This window comes from Schistocerca piceifrons, unplaced genomic scaffold (genome assembly GCF_021461385.2).
Source record: "Schistocerca piceifrons isolate TAMUIC-IGC-003096 unplaced genomic scaffold, iqSchPice1.1 HiC_scaffold_1521, whole genome shotgun sequence".
NCBI lineage: Eukaryota > Metazoa > Arthropoda > Insecta > Orthoptera > Acrididae > Schistocerca > Schistocerca piceifrons.
Window position 1 is genome coordinate 22391 of NW_025727371.1, and position 24931 is coordinate 47321.

The 24931-nt window shown below is 44.4% G+C and overlaps 1 pseudogene; it reads right to left on the reverse strand.

The window, feature by feature from the left end:
* Positions 1 to 148: 148 nt before the first annotated feature.
* Positions 149 to 24931, reverse strand: part of LOC124734579 — a 44677-nt pseudogene continuing 19894 nt past the window's right edge.

Below are 24931 nucleotides of genomic sequence, written 5' to 3' on the forward strand. Positions count from 1 at the left end.
CCCAACACACAAAATGGGGGTCATTATTCAATTTATCTTGAAAGTATGTGTGAAACGCACTTTCCACAAAAATGCTCAGATGCATAACTCTCAAAATATGTGTTTGAACAATAGGTCTGGAATTTTTAAAGACAAGGTGAAGAAACCATTGGATTGTATAATTTTTTTATTAATCACAAAGAAACAACATGATTCAAAGACATCAACAACAGCATTGGAAGTTAAAGTGAATTGTCTGCCTCCAATTCTGATCACAGAGAAACACTCCAATAGGAAAGGGGGCACAACACCCTGCTCCATTTTCAAAAGCTGCAATGTCAAATATTACAACCTGTAACAAAAAAAGGTCATGTGATAAATATTGTTTACATATCGATTACAGTAACAGAGGCATATATGGTCTAATAGGAAGGGGGAACAGAAGGGCAGGACATGGGGAACAATGAACAGATGAGATGTGAAACCACGGTAAGTTAATAGTGGCGATAATGCCAGTTAATGACATGTGTGGGAAAAGCAACCACTCTTGCAACTCAGAGCTACTCTTGTTTCTGCAACTGATCTTCCGTTCTTTCATTTTTCCTATATTTCTCATATTAATGATTCTAGTTATAGAAGGTTTTCTAACTAAAAGCTTATTAGCATTTTGTAATGAAACCGATAAACAATACAGTCTCATTCTCTAATGGAAGAACACAGTACATCTTGTTCGTAAATAACTTGATCCAACAAAACTTTTCATATGAGTATCTGGACATTCATTACATGACATTTAATTTTAAGTATCAATACAAACACTTACATAAAACATTATTTACACTCAAAACCCATTATTCAAAACTGATGTCCATATGTGTAACTGTTTACAGTAGCAATTATTAATATAGTTACTATTGCTAGCTTTAATATGGATTGTTAAAAAGTTTAGAACGTTAACTTAAAAATGAACTGTAAGCAAAATCTTTTCTGTTAAAAAGTTAATGTTGAAACCACTGGAGAAACATTATAATGTATTATTGTAGTCATCATGCACACTGAAATAAAAAAAAAAAAATATTTGCAACACCAATAAGTAATTAACGTAGAGTAATGAAATTTCAGGAACATATATGTCTAAGTAACTTATTTAAGTGAGTAACGTTGCAAGATCACAGGATAATATAAGTGAGAGATACACCATTCCAATGTGATACACTAATACATTGAAATCCAGTGTAACTGCCCGAATGTAACGATGCAAACGTACATGCATTGTGCTGGATATGAGTTTGTGGGATGAAGTTCCACGCCTGTTTCACATTGTCATCAAAACAGGGATGGTTAATGCTGTTTTTGGGAGACACTGGAGTTCTTCGATGATGTCCCGTGTGCACTGAATTGGAGCCAGACCTGGTGTTTAAACAGGTCAAGGCAACATGTTGACATACTGTACAGTATACACCCATGCCTCCATCTTTGCTACCCTCCCTGTTTACCTCTACCCTGTTGCTTCATAACCTGGGTTGTGAGTAACTGAATCCACTTTCTCTTCTTCCCCTTCTTTCCCCTCTCTCCTCCCCGATGAAGGAACAAAGTTCCAAAAGCTAGGATACGTAAATTTTCTGTTATGTTTTGTGTATCTATTGGATGTACTGGCCAGCCCCTCTATCTCTTTGTTAGTGTTTGTTTCACGTCTTTATATGAGATTTTCCATCATCACAATAATGTTAGTTTATAATTTATGGACAGCCTAATCCATTATTTCCTGTCAAGGTTTGAAACTTTAGTAAATCATAATTTTTGTCTTGGTAAAATAAAGGTGATTAGATGTTTCCCTCATGCACATGTAAGAGACTGTCAGTTCACATCTACGTTTATAATCTGCAATCCACCAGGAGGTGCAAGGTACAGGGTAAGTCCCATTGTACCAGTTATCAGGGTTTCTTGCTGTGTCATTCATGTATGGAGCGTGGAAGAATGATTGTCTGAATTTGTCTGAATGCCTCTGTGTGAGCAGTAATCATTCTAATCTTATCTTCACGACCTCTGTGAGAGCAATATGTGGGGGGTTGTAGTATATCCCTAGAGTAATCATTTAAAGACAGTTCTTGAAACTTTGCTAATACACTTTCTTGGGATAGTTTACAACTGTCTTCAACAGTCTGCCATTTCAGTTCCTTCAGTATCTCTGTGACACTCTCCCATGGATTAAGCAAACCTGTGACCATGCTGCCTTTCTTTGTATACATTCAATGTCTCCTGCTAGTCTTATCTGGTACAAGTCCCCACACACTTTAGCAATAGTCTAGGGGGGGGTCACACGAATGACTTGTAAGCATCTCTTTAGTAGACTGATTGCACTTCCCCATTATTATACCAATAAACCAAAGTCTACAACCTGCTTTACCCACAACTGAACCTATGTCATCATGCCATTTCATATTCCTACAAAGTGTTACACACAGGTATTTGTGCGAGTTGGCAGATTCCGACAGTGACTCACCAATATTATAGTCACAGGATACTAAGTTTATACATATCTAAACATTCAGAGCAAGTTGCCAATCACTGCACCATGTTGAAATCTCATCAAGATCTGACTGAATATATATATGCAGCTTCTATGAAATAGCACTTCATTACAGATAACTGCATCATCTACAAAAATCCTGATTTACAGCAAGGTCATTAATGGACAAAAACTGCAAGGGCCCCAACACACTTCCTTGGGGCACACTTGAAGTTACTTCTACATCTGATGATGACTCTCCATCCAAGGTAACATGCTGTGTCCTTCCTATCAAAAAGTCCTCAACCCAGTCAAGAATTTCACTTGATACACTATATGATCATACTTTTCACAGACAGTGTAGGGGTGGAACAGAATCAAATACTGTTAGGAAATCAAGAAACACTATCTACCTGTTGCCTTGATCCAACGCTTTCAGCAAGTTATGTGAGAAAAGTGAGAGTTGGATTTCATATCATCTCTGTTTTTGAAAACCATGCTGGTTGATATTGAGAAGGTAGTTCCATTCGAGATACCTCATTATGTTTGAGCTCAAAATATTTTCTAAGAATCTACAACAAATCGTTGTCAAGGCTACTGGATGGTAGTTTTGTCACTCCTACAACCCTTCTTGCAGACAGGTGTGATCTGTAAGTTTTTCCAAAAACTGGGTAAGGTTTTTTGGATAGATTACAGTGAGAAGAGAGGATAACTCAGCCACAAATTCAATATTGAATCTGACTGTGATTCCACCGGGGTCTGGAGCTTTGTTTAATGATTTCAACTGTTTCTCAACACAACTGACACTAATACCTATTTCGTTCATTTTTTCAGTGTACGAGGATTGAATTGGGGCAGTTCTGGGTTTTTATTTGCAAAGGAACATTTGAAAATCGAGTTCAGAATTTCAGCTTTTACTTTGCTACCCTCAATTTCAATTCCTGTCTCACTTGCTAGGGACTGGACACTAACTTTTGTGCCACTAACAGCCCTTACATACGACCAGAATTTATTAGGATTTTGTGAAATGTCATTTGACAATATTCTGCTACAGAGTCATTGAAGGCTTCATGCATTGCTCTCTTGACAGCCAAACATGTTTCATCCAGCGTCTCTCAATCTATAATCCTACACTTTGTTTTACACTTATTATGCAGTAATCTCTGTTCCTTTATAAGTTTTCTTTACAGTGACTGTATACCACGGAGGTTCCATCCCATTACGAACTGTTCTACTAGGAACCTATCTACTCAGTGCATGGTCAACTGTTCTTTTCAAGTAGAGGAAGAGCACCTCTACATGCTCCTGACCTGTGCTGAAAGTTTCAAGTTCGTCACTGAGATAAGATATTACTGATTTCTACTTAGTTAACTGAACGATTAATAAGAGGGAAACATTCCACGCAGAAAAATATATCTAAAAACAAAAATTATGTGACTTACCATACGAAAGCGCTGGCAGGTCGATAGACACAGAAACAAACACAAACATACACACAAAATTCTAGCTTTCGCAACCAACGGTTGCTTCATCAGGAAAGAGGGAAAGACGAAAGGATGTGGGTTTTAAGGGAGAGGATAAGGAGTCATCCCAATCCCTGGAGCGGAAAGACTTACCTTACGGGGAAAAAAGAACAGGTATACACTTGCACACACACCCATATCCAACCACACATACACAGACACAAGCAGACATTTGTAAAGGCAAAGAGATTCGGCAGAGATGTCAGTCGAGGCAGAAGTACAGCGGCAAAGATGTTGTTGAATGACAGGTGAGCTATGAGCAGCGGCAACTTGAAATTAGCAGAGGTTGAGGCCTGGCGGATAACGAGAAGAAAGGATATACTGAAGGGCAAGTTCCCATCTCCGGAGTTCTGTCAGGTTCGTGTTAGTGGGAAGTATCCAGATAACCCGGAGGGTGTAACACTGTGCCAAGATGTGCTGGCCATGCACCAACGCATGTTTAGGCACAGGGTGATCCTCATTACCAACAAACACTGTCTGCCTGTGTCCATTCATGCGAATGGACGGTTTGTTGCTGGTCATTCCCACATAGAAAGCTTCACAGTGTAGGCAGGTCAGTTGGTAAATCACGTGGGTGCCTTCACACGTGGCTCTGCCTTTGATCATGTACACCTTCGGGTTACAGGACTGGAGTAGGTGGTGGTAGGATGGTGCATGGGACAGGTTTTACACCGGGGGCTGTTACAAGGGTAGGAGCCAGAGGGTAGGGAAGGTGGTTTGGGGATTTCATAGGGAACTAAGAGGTTACGAAGGTTAGGTGGACGGCGGAAAGACAGTCTTGGTGGAGTGGGGAGGATTTCATGAAGGATGGATCTCATTTCAGGGCAGGATTTGAGGAAGTCGTATCCCTGCTGGAGAGCCACATTCACAGTCTGATCCAGTCCTGGAAAGTATCCTGTTACAAGTGGGGCACTTTTGTGGTTCTTCTGTGGGAGGTTCTGGGTTTGAGGGGATGAGGAAGTGGCTCTGGTTATTTGCTTTTGTACCAGGTCGGGAGGGTATTGCGGGATGCGAAAGCTGTTTTCAGGTTGTTGGTATAATGGTTCAGGGATTCCGGACTGGAGCAGATTCGTCTGCCACGAAGACCTAGGCTGTAGGGAAGGGACCGTTTGATGTGGAATGGGTGGCAGTTGTCATAATGGAGGTACTGTTGCTTGTTGGTGGGTTTGATGTGGACGGACGTGTGAAGCTGGCCATTGGACAGATGGAGGTCAACATCAAGGAAAGTGGCATGGGATTTGGAGTAAGGCCATGTGAATCTGATGGAACCAAAGGAGTTGAGGTTGGAGAGGAAATTCTGTAGTTCTTCACTGAGAGTCCAGATCATGAAGATGTCATCAATAAATCTGTACCAAACTTTGGGTTGGCAGGCCTGGGTAACCAAGAAGGCTTCCTCTAAGCGACCCATGAACAGGTTAGCGTACAAGGGGGCCATCCTGGTACCCATGGCTGTTCCCTTTAATTGTTAGTATGTCTGGCCTTCAAAACTGAAGAAGTTGTGAGTCAGGATGAAGCTGGCTAAGGTAATGAGGAAAGAGGTTTTAGGTAGGGCAGCAGGTGATCGGCGTGAAATGAAGTGCTCCATCGCAGTGCGGCCCTGGACGTGCGAGATATTTGTGTATAAAGAAGTGGCATCAATGGTTACAAGGATCATCCCAGCCACCCCATGTCCCATGCACCCTCCCACCACCACCTCCTCCAGTCCTGTACCCCGGAAGGTGTACACGATCAAAGGCAGAGCCACGTGTGAAAGCACACACGTGATTTACCAACGAAACTGTCCATTCGCACGAATGGACACAGGTTGGTTGGTTTAAGGATGAAAGGGACCAAACTGCAGAGGTCAACGGTCCCTTTTTCCAAAATACTAAAAATACCCACAGAGATTAAAAAATGTTCAACAGAACAGGAGACAGACGACACAGAACAAAAGAAACGTAGACAAGGACCAGACAAAACGAAATAAAATCACACGGAGTGCGACGGTGGTCAGCCGACCATAGGAACAAAAAAAAAGGAAAAGTCAACCACCGAAAACACATTAAAAACTGAGTTTAAAACCGTAGGCCAAAGGCCAAAATCAACAAATAAAACACACGCATTTGTATTAAGCGATAAAATCCCCCTGCCTGAATAAAACGCAAAACTAATCCGCTATGGCAGAGTCGTCAGTTAAAAGCGCAGGGAGCCTATCAGGCAGCGCAAAAGTCTGCCTGAGCACAGTTAAAAGGGTGCACTCCAACAGAATATGGACCACCGTCAAGGACGCCCCACAACGACAAAGAGGTGGATCCTCACGACACAGTAAATAACTGTGCATCAGTCGGGTGTGGACAATGCGGAGCCGACAAACGACGACTGAGTCCCTGCGGGTGGCTCGCAGGGATGACCGCCAAACAGTCGTCGTCTCCTTGATACGACGGAGTTTGTTTGGCACGGGCAGGTTGCGCCATTCAGTGTCCCAGAAATCGAAAACTTTGCGGCGTAATAGTGCCCGCAAATCAGTCGCCGGGAGGCCAATCTCCAGAGGTGGTTTACTGGTGGCCTCTTTCGCCAGGCGGTCAACATTCTCATTGCCGGGGATCCCAACATGGCCTGGGGTCCACACAAAGACCACAGAGCGGCCGCTACGTGCAAGAGTATGCAGGGACTCATGGACAGCCATCACCAGACGAAAACGAGGGAAATACTGGTCGAGAGCTCGTAAACTGCTCAGGGAATTGCTACAGATAACGAAGGACTCACCTGAGCAGGAGCGGATATACTCTAGGGCACAAAAGACGGCGACCAGCTCAGCTGTGTAAACGCTGCAGCCATCCAGCAAGGAACGTTGTTCAGAACGGTCCCCTAGAGTAAGCACATATCCGACACGACCAGCAACCATCGAACCATCAGTGTATACAACGCCAGAGCCCTGATACGTGGCCAAGATGGAATAAAAACGGCGGCGGAAGGCCTCTGGAGGGACGGAGTCCTTTGGGCCCTGTGCCAAGTCGAGCCGAAGGCAAGGGCGAGGAACACACCATGGGGGTGTCCGCAAAGTGGCCCGGAAAGGAGGTGGAACTGTAAAAACCCTAAGCCCGGAGAGAAGTTCTTTGACGCGGACCGCGATCGTACAACCTGACCGGGGCCGATGTTCAGGAAGATTGACAACCGATTGCGGGAACAGGAGACGATAGTTTGGATGCCCGGGCAAGCTAAAAACATGGGCAGCATAAGAGACCAGTAAACGTTGGCGCCTCAATCGCAGTGGAGGGACACCTGCCTCCAGAAGTATGCTGTCCACAGGGCTGGAGCGGAATGCTCCTGTCGCCTGTCGAACCCCACAGTGGTGAACGGGGTCCGGCAGTTGCAACGCTGAGGGCGACGCTGAGCCATACGCCACACTCCCATAATCAATCCGGGACAGCACAAGGGCTTTGTAGAGCTGCAGCAGCGTATTACGATCGGCACCCCAAGTTGTGTTGCTGAGGCAGCGAAGGGCATTCAGATGCTGCCAGCACTGACGCTTGAGCTGACGAATATGTGGAAGCCAAGTAAGCCGGGCATCAAACAGCAATCCCAGAAAATGGTAAGTGTCAACAACCCTGGGCATGGCATCCTGAAGATAGAGCTCAGGGTGGGGATGGACAGTTCGACACCGACAAAAGTGCATAAAACAAGTCTTCGCAGGAGAAAATTGAAACCCATGAGCTAGGGCCCATGCCTGCGCCTTGCGTATGGCTCCCTGCAACCTACGTTCTGCAACACTAATGGTGGAGGAGCTGAACAAGATGCAGAAATCGTCAGCATATAACGTGGGTGATACAGACGACCCTACTGCTGCTGCAAGGCCATTAATGGCCACAAGGAAAAGGGGCACGCTCAATACTGAGCCCTGTGGAACGCCGTTCTCCTGGATATGAAGTGAACTATGGGATGTGCCAATTAAAACGCGGAATGTCCGAACAGGTAATAGATTCTGAATAAAAATGGGGGGAGAGCCCCGGAGACCCCATCCGTGCAACGTGGCGAGTATATAGTGCCGCCACGTCGTGTCATATGTTCTGGAGAGGTCGAAAAAGATGGAGACAAGGTGTTGGCGCCTGGAAAAAGCAGTGCGGATTGCAGACTCAAGAAAGACCAAAGTATCGGCGGTGGAACGGCCCTGACGGAAGCCGCTCTGGCACTGAGCCAGAAGACCCGAGACTCGAGCAGCCAACACAGCCGTCGACTCACCATACGTTCCAGTAGCTTGCACGGAGTATTTGTCAAGCTGATGGGCCGATAGCTATCCACAGTAAGCGGGTCCTTACCAGGCTTCAGCACCGGAATGATGGTACTTTCTCGCCACTGCGACGGAAAGACACCATCGCCCCATATGCGGTTGAAGATGACAAGAACACATCGCTGACAGTCCGGGGACAGGTGTTTGAGCATCTGATTGTTGACGCCATCTGGCCCAGAGGCTGTATCGGGGCACTGTGCCAGGGCACTTTGGAGTTCCCACAAACTAAATGGGGCGTTATACGTCTCAGGGTGGCGAGAAGCAAAAGAAAGCCGTTTGCCTTCCTCCTGGCGTTTAAGCGCGCGAAACGCAGGCGGGTAATTCCCCGACGCAGAGGCCCGAACATAGTGCTGTGCGAAATGCTCGGCGATTGCATCAGCATCGGTGGATACCGCCCCGTTGACGGTAAGCCCTGGGACACCTGTAGAGTGCTGCACTCCAAAGATGCGCCGAATCTTCATCCACACCTGGGAGGGTGAAGTACGGGAACCAATGGTGGAAACGTACCTCTCCCAGCACTCCTGTTTCCGCCTCTTGATGAGCCGCCGTGCCTGAGCACTGAGACATTTGAAGAAAATGAGGTTCTCCAAAGACGGGTGCCGCTTATGTCGCTGAAGAGCCCGCCGACGTTCTTTAATGGCTTCAGCGACCTCCGGAGACCACCAAGGCACTGCCTTTCACCAGGGGCACCCTAACAAACGAGGAATGGTACGTTCCGCAGCGGAAACAATTGCTGCAGTCAGTGTCTCAACCGCCACATCGATGGTACCGTGGGGGAGAGATGCAACAGTGGCAGCAGAGGAGAATGTTTCCCAGTTTGCCTTGCTAAATGCCCATCTAGGCAGGCGTTCATGGGATCGACACTGGGGTAGTGAAAGGAAGATGGGAAAATGGTCACTACCACACAAGTCGTCATGGACTCTCCAGTGGACCGATGGTACAAGCCCTGGGCTGCCCAACGACAGATCTATGGCCTAGAACGTGCCATGCGCCACACTGAAATGCGTGGCAGCGCCAGTGTTTAAGAGGCAGAGGTCGAGTTGGGAGATGAGATTCTCGACATCTCTGCCTTGGCCAGTAATCTTCGATCCACCCCACAGGGGATTGTGGGCGTTAAAATCCCCAAGGAGAAGAAAAGGCGTGGGAAGTTGGGCGACAAGTGCAGCCAATTCGGTCAGGGAGACTGTACCACCTGGAGGGAGATAGACACTGCAGACGATTATGTCCTGGGTAGTCCTTATGCGGACAGCCACAGCTTCCAAAGATGTTTGAAGGGGCACAGGAGCACTATATACAGAGGTAAGGACATACACGCAGGCTCCACCTGACACACTATTGTAAGTGCTACTGTTGCAGTAATAACCCCTGTATCCACAGAGGACAGGGGTCCGCATTGCCAGGAAACAGGTTTCCTGGAGAGCAATGCATAAAGCAGGTGTCATGCTTACAAGCTGACATAGCTCAGGTAGATGGCTAAAATAAGCACCACAATTCCACTGGAGGATTGTACAAAGCGTGTCCTGTACAAGCATTCAGGCACTGAAAATGCAAATTACTGGGCAGGGTCACATGCTGCCACCGACTGAGTGACGGACGTCGCTACGGCCATCATTTCTGAGGAGACGGCGAGACCCAGGTCATCAGGGGACGCAAAGAGCTCGACCTCATCCTCAGAGGCTGAGCTGACAGGAAGTGTTGGTGCGGGAACCACTGGGTCCTTATCCTTCTTGGAGAGCTTCCTCTTCTCTCTCTTGTCTTTGGGAGGAGGGTTGGCATGCTGGGAGGGCTTTCCTGACGCATTATCAGGAACAGAGGAAGAGCGTGAAGCCCTTCGACCAGCAGCTGGTGGCTTCTTCAGCCACTGGCTAGTGTCTTGTGAGACACTGGGGAAGTCCTTGGAAGGGACTCCCCCAAGGGATCCCTTCCGAACAAGTGAGGCCAGAGGAGGCTGTTGCGTCTCCGGCTGAGCAGCCGGAGAGAGCTGTCGCTTCCCCGGCTGAGGAGCCGGAGAGGGCTGTCGCCACTCCGGCTGAGAGGTGGGGACCGACGTCCCCGGTTGCTTGGGGCGCACTGCTCCCAAACCGGGTGTTTTGGGAGCAGTGGAAGAGAGAGTGGCCCCCACCGGTGGTGGAGCAGGCGAAACGTGACTGTTCGGTGGGCCAACTGTGAAAGGAGTCTTTGCAGGAACTGGTGGCTGCAGTGTTACAGCAGCATAACTCTTCAACATAGGTGTGGGGTTGAGCCATTCTAATTTCTTCCTCGCCTCTTGGTAAGTTAAACGGTCCAGGGTCTTAATTTCTTGTATCTTCCGCTCTCGTTGGTAGGCTGCACAGTCTGGCGAGCAGGGAGAATGATGCTCCCCACAGTTAACGCAGGTGGGAGGTGGAGCACACGGAGCATTTGGATGCGAAGGTCGTCCACAATCGCGACACGTGGGGCTGGCAGTGCATCTGGAGGACACGTGTCCGAATTTCCAGCACTGGAAGCATCGCATAGGGGGCGGGACATAGGGCTTGAAATCGCACCGGTAGATCATGACCTTGACCTTCTCAGGCAAGCAGTCGCCCTCGAAGGTCAGGATGAAAGCACCGGTAGCGATCCTATTATCCTTGGGTCCCCTAAAGACACGACGAACGAAGTGTGCACCTCGTCGTGCCAGGTTCGCCCGTAGCTCGTCATCAGACGGTAGCAGAAGATCTTTATGAAAGATAATCCCCTGGACCAAATTTAGTGACTTATGGGGAGTGACGTTAACAGGTATGTCACCAAGCTTCTCACAGGCGAGCAACGCCCTTGACTGTGCAGAGGAAGGTGCTTGTATCAAAATGGCCCCGCTCCGCATTTTGGAAAGAGAGGCCACTTCCCCGAACTTATCTTCAAGATGGGTCACAAAGAACAGAGGCTTAGTCCCCAAAAATGAATCCCCATCAGTTCTGCTGCACACAAGATATCGCGGTGAATATGGCTCCTGTCTGTCCGCAGCCCTGCGTCCCTCCCAGGGCGTGGCTAGGGAAGGGAACGATTTGGGGTTATATGCCACAGCGTTAAAGTCTACTTTACCGCGCTTAGAGACGTTGGTGGTCGTGCGACCACCGGATTGAGATTGTACCCGCTTCATTGCGGGGTATCCGCCCCGATGCCACCCACTCCGACCAGGGGCTCTCTCCATGGGTGCCATCCAGCCACAGCAAAGGCCACCTAGCAGGATGGCCGTTGCCGGGAGTCCTGATGCCCCGGAGAGACGGGCATCTACTCCTTGGCTTACGTGGGGAGGCGGCAGTGCAGGCATCGGCAGTAAGATCCCTGTTTTGTCAGGGGCTACAACCTAGAGGGTGCATGACGACCCCACCACAACAGGCTGGCTACCGTGCTGGATTTTGGGTGCCATGGGTAGTCCATAGTGATCGTGGGTGCAGATTATGATGCACTAAGGGCGTAACTTACACAATCCATCAGGTGTGTATGCCCAAAATGAGGGATGGAGGGCGCAGTTACGACACCCAGACGATAAAGAGTGCCAAGGTCTTAGGGCACAGAGGACTGATGGTGCACCACGTAAGGGGTCCTTCCCCAAAAGGCTCTTACTTCTGTTGAATTTGGAAAAATGGAGGTCAAACCCTAATGGGGACCATCACATTAAAGGCCGAAACAGTTGAGACTCCTTTTAGTCGCCTCTTACGACAGGCAGGAATACCGCGGGCCTATTCTAACCCCCGAACCCACATGGGGGAAATGGACACAGACAGACAGTGATTGTTGGTAATGAGGATCACCCTGTGGCTAAACATGCCTTGGTGCACGACCAGCACATCTTGGCACAGTGTTACACCGTCCGGGTTATCTGGATACTTCCCACTAACACCAACCTGTCAGAACTCCGGAGATGGGAACTTGCCCTTAAGTATATCCTCTCTTCTCGTTATCCGCCAGGCCTCAACCTCCGCTAATTTCAAGTTGCCGCCACTCGTACCTCACCTGTCTTTCAACATCATTTTTGCCTCTGTACTTCTGCCTCGACTGACATCTCTGCCGAATCTCTTTGCCTTTACAAATGTCTGCTTGTGTCTGTGTATGTGTGGTTGGATATGGGTGTGTGTGCAAGTGTATACCTGTTCTTTTTCCCCCTAAGGTAAGTCTTTCCGCTCCGGGGATTGGAATGACTCCTTACCCTCTCCCTTAAAACCCACATCTCTTCGTCTTTCCCTCTTTCCTGATGAAGCAACCGTTGGCTGTATATCTATATCTATATCTATATCTATATCTATATCTATATATATATATATATATATATATATATATACACACACACACACACACACACACACACACACACACACACACACACAAAGATGTAGTGACTTACCAAATGAAAGTGCTGGCAGGTCAAAAGACACACAAACATACACACGAAATTCAAGCTTTCGCAACAAACTGTTGCCTCATCAGGAAAGAGGGAAGGAGAGGGAATGACGAAAGGATGTGGGTTTTAAGGGAGAGGGTAAGGAGTCATTCAAATCCCGGGAGCGGAAAGACTTACCTTAGGGGGAAAAAAGGACGGGTATACACTCGCACACACACACATATCCATCCACACATATACAGACACAAGCAGACATATTTAAAGACAAAGAGTTTGGGCAGAGATGTCAGTCGAGGCAGAGGCAAAGATGTTATTGAATGACAGGTGAGGTATGAGTGGCGGCAACTTGAAATTAGCGGAGATTGAGGCCTGGTGGATAACGGGAAGAGAGGATGTATTGAAGAGCAAGTTCCCATCCCCGGAGTTCGGATAGGTTGGTGTTAGTGGGAAGTATCCAGATAACCTGGACGGTGTAACACTGTGCCAAGATGTGCTGGCCGTGCACCAAGGCATGTTTAGCCACAGGGTGATCCTCATTACCAACAAACACTGTCTGCCTGTGTCCATTCATGCGAATGGACAGTTTGTTGCTGGTCATTCCCACATAGAATGCGTCACAGTGTAGGCAGGTCAGTTGGTAGATCACGTGGGTGCTTTCACACGTGGCTCTGCCTTTGATCGTGTACACCTTCCGGGTTACAGGACTGGAGTAGGTGGTGGTGGGAGGGTGCATGGGACAGGTTTTACACCAGGGGCGGTTACAAGGGTAGGAGCCTGAGGGTAGGGAAGGTGATTTGGGGATTTCATAGGGATGAACTAACAGGTTACGAAGGTTAGGTGGACGGCGGAAAGACACTCTTGGTGGAGTGCGGAGGATTTCATGAAGGATGGATCTCATTTCAGGGCAAGATTTGAGGAAGTCGTATCCCTGCTGGAGAGCCACATTCAGAATCTGATCCAGTCCTGGAAAGTATCCTGTCACAAGTGGGGCACTTTTGTGGTTCTTCTGTGGGAGGTTCTGGGTTTGAGAGGATGAGGAAGTGGCTCTGGTTATTTGCTTCTGTACCAGGTCGGGAGGGTAGTTGCGGGATGCGAAAGCTGTTTTCAGGTTGTTGGTATAATGGTTCAGGGATTCCGGACTGGAGCAGATTCGTCTGCCACGAAGACCTAGGCTGTAGGGAAGGGACCGTTTGATGTGGAATGGGTGGCAGCTGTCATAATGGAGGTACTGTTGCTTGTTGGTGGGTTTGATGTGGACGGACGTGTGAAGCTGGCCATTGGACAGATGGAGGTCAACATCAAGGAAAGTGGCATGGGATTTGGAGTAGGACCAGGTGAATCTGATGGAACCAAAGGAGTTGAGGTTGGAGAGGAAATTCTGGAGTTCTTCTTCACTGTGAGTCCAGATCATGAAGATGTCATCAATAAATCTGTACCAAACTTTGGGTTGGCAGGCCTGGGTAACCAAGAAGGCTTCCTCTAAGCGACCCATGAATAGGTTGGCGTACGAAGGGGCCATCCTGGTACCCATGGCTGTTCCCTTTAATTGTTGGTATGTCTGGCCTTCGAAAGTGAAGTAGTTGCGGATCAGGATGAAGCTGGCTAAGGTAATGAGGAAAGAGGTTTTAGGTAGGGTGGCAGGTGATCGGCGTGAAAGGAAGTGCTCCATCGCAGCGAGGCCCTGGACGTGCGGGATATTTGTGTATAAGGAAGTGGCATCAATGGTTACAAAGATGGTTTCTGGGGGTAACGGATTGGATAAGGATTCCAGGCATTCGAGAAAGTGGTTGGTGTCTTTGATGAAGGATGGGAGACTGCACGTAACGGGTTGAAGGTGTTGATCTACGTAGGCAGAGATACGTTCTGTGGGGGCTTGGTAACCAGCTACAATGGGGCGGCCGGGATGATTGGGTTTGTGAGTTTTAGGAAGAAGGTAGAAGGTAGGGGTGCGGGGTGTTGGTGGGGTCAGGAGGTGGATGGAGTCAGGTGAAAGGTATTGTATGGGGCCTAAGGTTCTGAGGATTCCTTGAAGCTCCGCCTGGACTTCAGGAATGGGATTACCTTGGCAAACTTTGTATGTGGTGTTGTCTGAAAGCTGACGCAGTCCCTCAGCCACATACTCCCGACGATAAAGTACCACGGTCGTGGAACCCTTGTCCGCCGGAAGAATGACGATGGACCGGTCAGCCTTCAGATCACGGATAGCCTGGGCTTCAGCAGTGGTGATGTTGGGAGTAGGATTAAGGTTTTTTAAGAAGGATTGAGAGGCAAGGCTGGAAGTCAGAAATTCCTGGAAGGTTTGGAGAGGGTGATTTTGAGGAAGAGGAGGTGGGTCCCGCTGTGACGGAGGACGGAACTGTTTCAGGCAGGGTTCAATTTGGATAGTGTCTTGGGGAGTTGGATCATTAGGGGTAGGATTAGCTGAGATGAAGTTAATGCTACAGTTGTACATCCAGAAGCCAAAAGAAGGAAAGCGTTGGGAGGTGGAGGAGAAAGTGGTATGTTATCTACAAAAAAATATATATGTAAGTGGTATAAATGTCAACAACGTACACAAACAATAGTGAACCAGGGAAGAGCAACAAACATTATGATGCGGAATGTCTAGCAAATAACACAGTGCCCCAGGTGTTTGAGGATTTTTTTTTTCTGAGAAACTAATGGATACTATTATTGAACAAAGCGAAATTTATGCTTGCCAACATAACAGAATAAATTTTCTGCTAACCAAAGAAGAACTAAAATTATTTATTGGCGTACTACTTCTGAGTGGTTATCATAAGCTTCCCCACAAGAATAAGTACTGGGAACAGGTTCCTAATGTCGGTGTTCCTTTAGTCTTCAACTCCGGGTCAAGAAATAGGTTTTGGGAAATAAAGAGATTCATTCATCTCAATGACAACTCCAAAATAGACAGAAACGACAAGATGTACAAACTGAGGTTATAATTTGAAATGCTGAAATAGGAATTTGGTAAATTTGGCGTATTTCATTCAGAACTCTCAACTGATGAAATAATGGTACATTATTATGGCAAACATTCAGCTAAAATGTTTCTGAGGGGAAAGCCTATCAAATTTGGATATAAAATTTGGTGTCTTACAAGTTCCAATGGCTTTCTTTATAATTTTTCACCATACCGTGGCAAGACTGACAACAAACAGGAGCCCTTAGGATTGACAGTCTGTCACGCTGACCACTCAGCTACCAGGGCGGACAGCAAATTGATGGGAGGACGGGTGAGCACAGATGTACGACTAGATCCAGGAAATCATTTCTTTGTGCCAAGTAAAACACAGAAGAGATGTGCTTACTGCAAGAAAAAAACAACAAAAATTTGTGATAGGTGCAATGTTGGTGTACATGACAAGTATTTTGCTTCATTTCATACTGAATATGCATTCCATAATATTAAAATATTCTTTATTTAATGTTTGTGTTGCTTCTTACAATATTATGCATGGAGAATAAGATTGTGAATTTGGATAGCGCATTTGGCCAATGTCCCAAAAATGGGACGTCTGTAGTTTTTGTTCTAATAAACTGAAACTTTTCAAAACAACTTTTTATTCAATTTATCACTCAATGTAACATATTTATGTATAAAAGTTCGCAAAAAAAAGATCCAATAGTGTTCTGGCCGGTAGAGCGTTAAGGGAAAACCAGATGTAACACAAAATGTCTGGCAGAAAATCTGCTACAGGAACTACATCACAAACCCCGACTGCTCACATATTATGCAAAGGACAATGGTAACTTCCGAAAATTCTCAAAAATACACATTTATTTGCATTGATATACAATGAAATTCAGGGGTGATGTATACTTTGGCTGAGCTGTGAACCACAAAGCATTGATTTGCTACGTAAATTACGTATACAAAACACTGGTAGCACTAACTTACAAAGTATAGTTTTGCAGGCATCTCAAAATTCTGAAACTAAACTATTTCTCACATAATTGGACAACAAAATAAGAGACAGACTATTGTGAATGAGGATGATAGGCATACTGTTCTAAAAATTTTTGAAAGAGCACAATTTAGTTTAAGCCTACAATTGACGCTAATAGTACTAGTTTATCACGGGATTCCCAAATGTTTGAAATTTCACAACATATCAGAATTCAAACAAGTATCGATACAATCAATGAAAAATTACGCAGAAGTGACATGAACAGCAAAATATACTAATATAGAACTTCAAATAGACACATTATCTAGTACAAACAGTCCCCACATAAGGGAAAATTCCTAAGTCAGCTTTATTTAAATGGGTAAATAAAATAAATAACAAAACTGGAAATTGTCCCTCCTCTTGCAATGGATTGCTACTGGACAACTGCTTTTGTACATTAAATGGAGAGTACAGTACACATCTAATTAACACCAATGGATTTATTTTCACAGAATAACAATCTTTGGATACTGTACTGCATAGTGTGGGAATTCTGAGACATTCTGGGTTGCTGCAGAGTGATTCATTTTCTAAAATAGACAGTGTAGTGGTGTACACTGTTAACACACTAGGCATATTACACGGGCCACTTGTTCACTCCTTTTGTACACACATCAGTTAGACTGAGGTAGCAATGGAGTTTAAAAGAAGACATTCATACATGGCACTGAATTTAAGATAGAAGTGAATTTAAAGCAGTATTTGGAATCTCTTCATGCAATAAACCAACAGTCTGCTGCTGATGTAATGATTTCTGAGACACACTCTTGAAGACTGAAGTCAATAATGACAGCCACTACTGAAGGAAACTAGCTTCACCTCTGGATAATGATGACTGAAGAGGACAGCTCCCCACTGTCTCTACCAACAAAATGAATGCAATCTTTGAATCAGATCAGAACTAGTTTGTTGAGTTCCTGCATGGCAATCTTCAGATCAGAAAAATAGTTGTGAAGATCAGAAAAATAGTTGTTAGATACAACACCTTTTAACACTTGAGTAAAAAAACTTGCTGCTAAATCCTGATATTAAACAGTTGAAAAATTTGATTCTCAGTGGTCAAAAGCAGCATACAATAACTAATGACAGAAAACAACTGTACCAATCTTAGAAACAAACATGTGATAGACCTTCTCAGAACACACCCATATGGCAAAAGTGAAAAAGAGGACACAAAGATTATTAATGTCATTGGATGAAAACGATACTTTTCAACTTAAGATAATATAGTTACTAAAAATATTTTTAGTTAAGCAACTAGTTTCAGCTCGAAAAGCCATTTTTCGGTTTACACACATAGCAGGGTCTCTCAGAAATAAAAAGGCAGCAAACTCACACTATGTGCTACTGTTCATCATGGCTTACAAATTACAGTAGAAATGCTACTGTTTGTTGTACTTTAAAAACATTTAAAATGGCTTTTTGGGCCAGAACTAACTGTACAGGGTGATTCAAAAAGAATACCACAACTTTAAAAATGTGTATTTAATGAAAGAAACATAATATAACCTTCTGTTATACATCATTACAAAGAGTATTTAAAAAGGTTTTTTTTCACTCAAAAACGAGTTCAGAGATGTTCAATATGGCCCCCTCCAGACACTCGAGCAATATCAACCCCATACTCCAACTCGTTCCACACTCTCTGTAGCATATCAGGCGTAACAGTTTGGATAGCTGCTGTTATTTCTCGTTTCAAATCATCAATGGTGGCTGGGAGAGGTGGCCGAAACACCATATCCTTAACATACCCCCATAAAAAAAAAAAAAAATAAATCGCAGGGGGTAAGATCAGCGCTTCTTGGAGGCCAGTGATGAAGTGCTCTGTCACGGGCTGCCTGGCGGCCGATCCATCGCCTCGGGTAGTTGACGTTCAGGTAGTTACGGACAGATAAGTGCCAATGTGGTGGCGCTCCATCCTGCTGAAATACGAATTATTGTGCTTCTTGTTCGAGCTGAGGGAACAGCCAATTCTCTAACATCTCCAGATACTGTAGTCCAGTTACAGTAGCACCTTCGAAGAAAGAGGGACCAAAATCTTTATTGGCTGAAATGGCACAGAAAACGTTCACCTTAGGCGAGTCACGTTCATACTGAGTTGTTTCCCGCGGATTCTCAGTGCCCCATATACAGACATTGTGACGGTTGACTTTCCCGTTAGTGTGGAAAGTTGCTTCATCACTAAACACAATCTTTGAAACGAAAGATTCATCTGTTTCCATTTGAGCAAGGATAAAATCACAGAAATCGATTATTTTAATCTTATCAGCTGCAGACAGTGCTTGAACCAATTTCAGACGATAAGGTTTCATAACTAACCTTTTTCGTAGGACTCTCCATACAGTTGAATGTGGAATTTGCAGCTCTCTGCTAGCTCTGCAAGTCGATTTTCCTGGGCTGCGAACAAATGCTTGCTGGATGCGTGCTACATTTTCATCACTCGTTTTCGGCCGTCCAGAACTTTTCCCTTTGTACAAACACCCATTCTCTGTAAACTGTTTATACCAACGTTTAATACACCACCTATCAGGAGGTTTAACACCATACTTCATTCAAAATGCACGCTAAACAACTGTCGTCGATTCACTTCTGCCGTACTCAATAACACAAAAAGCTTTCTGTTGAGCGGTCGCCATCTTAGCATCAACTGACGCTGACGCCTAGTCAACAGCGCCTCAAGCGAACAAATGTACAATTAAATGAAACTTTATAGCTCCCTTAATTCGCCGACAGATAGTGCTTAGCTCTGCCTTTTGTCGTTGCAGAGTTTTAAATTCCTAAAGTTGTGGTATTCTTTTTGAATCACCCTGTATAATTAAGGAGAGGTCTTATTAAAATACAACAGCTTAAATGGAAAAAATATCACCTTCATTCATTATGAAGGTTGTCGTAATGTCAGAGACATTTTGAATGTATCACACATATGTAAATTTAATTACCTGAGCAGATCAGTATCCTTCATCACTCCAAGTAATGTTGTAAACAGGATATGCAGTCTTCAGAATTTCTACAGTCTTGCTGTGGTCTGCCTTCCCAAACCCCTGAAATGAAGCAGTCCTTGGGTATTTTAAAACTAAAGTACAATTAAACAGTGTGCTACATATCACAATAATAATTAAACACTAAAACGAGAACTCTTAACTACAACTACATCATAAGTAAACAATGTGCTTGTACGTACACTAAAACTGCATCTAATACAGAGCACATGAAACCGTAAAGCAATCTGAAATTTTCTACACCACACATCACAACACAAAAGCAGCAGAAAAAGGGAGTGTGTAAAGACCTTCAGAACAGATGTGCAAGATGCAGCATCAGAATTAATTTTTCTATTGATGGGTCTGGCATTGTACACAACACTGAAACACAAGCAGCAGTAACCGTGCAAAAAAATTAAACACGTACCCACAATCTGCAACTGTATTAACTGTGTTAAATGAAACAGGTAGGTCACAAAATGTGTGAAACACAGTCTGAAAAGTATAAAATAGGTGCAAGGGGTACAGAGGAATCATTTGGTCTGCTCCAAGTGCAAGGAATTGTTGATTTGAGTAATTATGACAACTGTCCTGGCAACTGGAAAAAGTCTTGTAAAAACACCAGGCTCACCACAATCCATGTGCTGCCGTAACTATACTCAATCAAAAGATACAGAAGCTGGTAATAATAATAATAATAATAATAATAATAATGTCATAAAATTATGGGACAGAAGATCCTCTCTCTCTCTCTCTCTCTCTCTCTCTCTCTCTCTCTCTCGCGCGCGCGCGCGCTACATATACAACTCTCTCTCGCTAAATATACAAGTGGAAGCAAGGATTGTGGCCTCAAAAGTAATCTGAAAGGTGTAAGAAAAAATCCTGAATCAGATTGAACAGCACAGTTGGTATCAGCATTGTCCACGGGATCAGCATTGTCCACGGAAGGCAAGGTTTCAGGATGTAGTCCTGGCCCGGCACATAGTTTTAATTTGTCAGGAAGTTTCATAATCATGGCTGCTACCCAGAACAACAGTAGCCATTTCAACCATAACACTTGTCCACAACACCACGCCCAAATTATTGTACACGGTTGTAAGAAGCATGATGATGATTTACAGGTATTAATATCTGGTGACATTTACTTCTGACCATCTAACAAGGTATTCTATAATTTGTGCCATGTAACCAAAGCAGAAACTGCTTTCCCATGGAGGAGCTTGGCGTATAACATTCTTAAAAGCTTTAAAAATACTTGAATTATAGGGCACACAACGTATGAACAGAAACTTCACTGTTCTTAAAATACTTTTTGTTAACTGTGGTCTGCAGCTTATACGAATTGTAGAAATGACATCATGTAACACTTTAAGCTGTTGATAATTTTTTTTTACGATGCAACCAGTTTTGGTCAAAGACCATTTTCGAGCACCTGTTGTTCCCACAGCATAGAAACAGGAAAAATTCAGGCAAAAAGGATATTTCAAAATTGTAGTAACAATACATACAATGCTTGTGGATATTTAATTTATATTTCTGACATTGTATTCTTTTGATATATATAGTTTTTGCTGGTAATCAAATTCTGTAAGTGTTGCTTGTATTGTTACTATAATTTTCAAACATTCTTTTCATCCCAAATTTTCCCGTATCCGCGATGTATATACAACAGGTGCCTGAAAATGGTCTTCAACTGAAACCATTATGGTCTTCAACTGAAACCAGTCACACAGTAAAAAATTAAGTTGAATAACAGCTCAAGATGACACATACTGTCATTTCTACAACTCACTGCTTTTGGTACTACCTGTGAGTAGCTGTACACTTTGATGACCTTGACACTGGGGTCATGCTGTATTCTGCCACCACCAGTGCACTCTGTATCAACGCCGAGGCCTTTCACCCTGTCCATCGTCTCATCGTAGATGTCCGAATGGAAGCCAACTCACTTGTATCCTCGCACCTAGTAACAGGAACCATAGTCAAACTTTGAACAAAATGTATCAAGAGTACTAAGCAAGAAGAAAACACAAAAGTAGCAACGTGAGTGGAAATTGTGGCATCAAAAATAATCTGAAAACATAACTTAAAGGAGCTGTTGTTATATCCACTATCTATAGGAAACACACACAGGAGCTTCTGTTTCTTTTTTTTTTTTTTTTTTTTTTTCCCCATACCTACGGCAAATGCAAATGAAAGCTTTTGTATATTCGGACATGTGTTCTCTCGGAAAACACTGAACATAACGTAAATCATCTAGCTGACAAGGTAGTTGGCAACATCAGCACATGGCTTTTGGAGAACGGATTAATACTTCACTGCCAACAACTGAACTCTTGTAAAATAGAAATAGTCTTGTCCTGAGCTGGTCGAACAGACATTTTAAATTCTTAAGACTGAAGATAGATGAAAAGCTCTCTCAGAAGTATCATGTTCAACACCTTAAGCAGAAAATGAACACTTCTGTCTTCACTATACACTATGTCTTGGACACAAACACAAAAGCTTGTTTACTTTTGCTCTGTTATCTCATATGGTGTTATAGTTTGGGGCAATTCTGTGCACTTGGCAAGAATATTCTCATCCCTGAAAAATGCAGTCAGCAAGCTCTGCAGTGTCAGCTTGTGAACATTCAGGGTTGCCGCAAGTTTCCCCAAGTGACGTTCCCCGATTTCCAGCAAGTTTTAGCATTTTTCCGTGACAAATTTCAAGGTCTCAAGGGGAAGTAAAGACAAGTTCACAAAAAAAAAAAAAAATTGTAAGGACTTCTGTATTTCTTCCCCTCATGAGCAAAAATCTTAAGTACTAATTTCAGCATCTTTTGTAATGAACAGTTTTTAGATGGAGAAAGAAAGACAATGGTATATAATATTCCATTAAGACCACTGATGTTATTTTATTTCAATAAAACTAAACATATTTGGTGACACAAATACGCATTTCCTTGGAGTCACAAGACAGATTTAAAATACCTACACTGATTTCAGAAATAACCTCAGAAAAAAGTAGGCCTATTGAAAGAAGTATATAAGGCACGCCAAAATATACAGGTACATAGCATACAAACCGCCTGTGACTGCCACAAGTTGTTCTTCCTATCGCTCATACTTTCTAATATACAGGGTGTACATTACATCTGGGAACACTTTCAATTATTTATTGCACAAGAACCAAACATAGCACAGATATCACACACGTCATTTTGAAGAGAAACCCTGAAAGTTCTTTTTCATGTATACCACCACAGCATACTTTGGTGATTTGCCGATAGCACCAGTCATAAATATGGCAAGTTCAGGTGCGGAGCGAACTTTCTGTGTGTTGGAGTTCGACAAAAAAAGTGTGTGCTACAGCTGTTCAATGGATGTTTAGAACAAAGTACGGTAAGAAACCACCAACAAGGAAGGCACAACAAATTTATTATGACGGGTTGCTTGTGCCCAGCACAGAGAACCAGACATCCCAGTGTGAGTGAAGTGAATTTGGATTGCATACGAGAGACATTCATAAGGAGTCCAAAGAAATTGGTGCGTCGTGCATCCCATGAACTCGAAATGGCTCCACTGACTGTGGCAAGTCATGCGACAGAAGTTGTCTATGAAACCATTCAAATTGGAGCTAGGGTAGAAGGTCAATAACGACGACAAAGACAAGTGTTTTGAGTTTTGTTCACAGTTGCAACAATTGAATAAGGACGGGGATGGAATTTTGATCGCTTAAGTTTTAGCAATGAAGCCACTTTTGACACTAATGGGAAAGTGTACAGGCATAATTGTCGAATCTGGGGTACAAAGCATCCACACGAATGCATTGAATTTGGGTGTGATTCGCTAAATGTAAATGTTTTTTTGTGCTTTGTCGTGTCGAAAACTGTACGGGCCATTCTTCTTCGCCAAGAGCATTGTCACTGGATATTCCTACTCGGATATGTTGCAGCAATGGCTGATGCCTCAGATGCAATTGGGCTCTCCGTTCATCTTTTAGCAGGATGGGGCTCCACCCCATTTTCATCGTGAAGTTTGTGGGTACCTGAATACGGAGCTGCCGCATCGATGAACTGGCCGTGCTACAGAAGGGAACAGCTGTTTCATGAAATGGCCTCCCTGATCACCAGATCTCACTCCGTGTGACTTTTTTTCTGTGGGGACACATTAAAGATCCGGTGTATGTATGGTCTCTACCACGTGATGTAGCGGAGCTCCGGGAGAGAATACGAGAAACAAATATCACAATTGACGATGCCATGCTGGGACAGGTATGACACGAATTCGATTACTGTATTGATGTCTGCCGGGTCACTCATGTTTCGCGTACTGAATGTTCGTAAAAAAAAAAAAAAGATATGTACATCCTGTATAAATTATTTTCTAAGCCCCAAAATGTACTAGAATAAATAAAATGTTTATAAAACAATGTACCGCATAATGTACTTGCAGTGAGAAAGTCACAATTCCTGAACTCCATCGCCCGTGGCCTCTGGCCTGCCGAGGAGCACCACAGTCCTGATTCCTCGGATAAATCACGAAAACCCACTGCATTATACCACACACAAACAGAGCCGGCCTGGGAGCAGATCGGCGAGACTAGATCCGATGGGCAGGGCTTGCACATTATTGGGAAACGATGGGCTTCAAATCGGCAGCCCCAATCCGTTAGAGAGACCCACAGAAATGGCCTGTGGTTTTGGCCCATCATGGAAGTCCATTCATGTGGCCAGCTTTACACAAGTCACTGACATTATGTTGACGAAATGAGATGGTGGTGATAAATCCATCAATTTGTGCAAATACTCTGAGAATTAATGCTAATGAAGATAGGTAGCAACTCACCGTAAAGATGATCGCTGAACCATGGACAGACACGTAGAAAAGACAATCACACTCTCACAACTAAATTTTCGGCCATAGCCTTTCTTAGAAAATAAAACACACACACACACACACACACACACACACACACACACAAAAATCACTCAAACACAACTCGTGCACATATGACCGTTGTCTCCAGCCACTGGGTCAACAATCTCCAAGAATCATATCAAAACAAACCACCCCTCACGCCTCCCATCGGCAGCTACTAGGCTAGTGGCAAGAAGTGGTGGCAGCACTGACTGCAAGCTGAGGGGAGTGGTAGGAAGTGGAGAAGCAGTAAGAATGAGGGAGTAGGGAAGCGGTGCATGTATTAAGCTGCATCCAGCCAGCGACGATGCAGGAAATCCCAGTAAACAAACTGTTTCATCTACTGAGACAAAAAACAAGATTTCTCCAGGTTTTTTTTTCCAAATTTCCCAGCAGGGCAGAAAAAAAGAGTGATACATGTAAGTATTCAAATCCACACACAAAGGTTACCTCGT